The sequence below is a fragment of the Apaloderma vittatum genome, unplaced genomic scaffold (genome assembly GCF_000703405.1).
Source record: "Apaloderma vittatum isolate BGI_N311 unplaced genomic scaffold, ASM70340v1 scaffold25371, whole genome shotgun sequence".
Taxonomy (NCBI): domain Eukaryota; kingdom Metazoa; phylum Chordata; class Aves; order Trogoniformes; family Trogonidae; genus Apaloderma; species Apaloderma vittatum.
In genome coordinates, this window is record NW_009697722.1 from 4,077 (window position 1) to 4,302 (window position 226).

The following is a 226-nucleotide window of genomic DNA, read 5'->3' on the forward strand; positions in this document are numbered from 1 at the left end:
GTCTGTTCTGAGCCCGTGGGAAGCTGTGGGGGGTGCGGGCCTTAAATACTGACTCGGGAACTATCTGTCTGTCATAAACCCAAATAAAACTGTTGAGCTGACTGCAGCTGGATGTACCTGTCTGTCTGGGGCAGGAGGGGAAGCTGGCAGCCAGCCCTGCTCCTGGGTTTTAGTGCTGCCCGAGCCCTCTGCCCACCCTGTGGAAGTGGCGGGGGCGCGGGCTGGG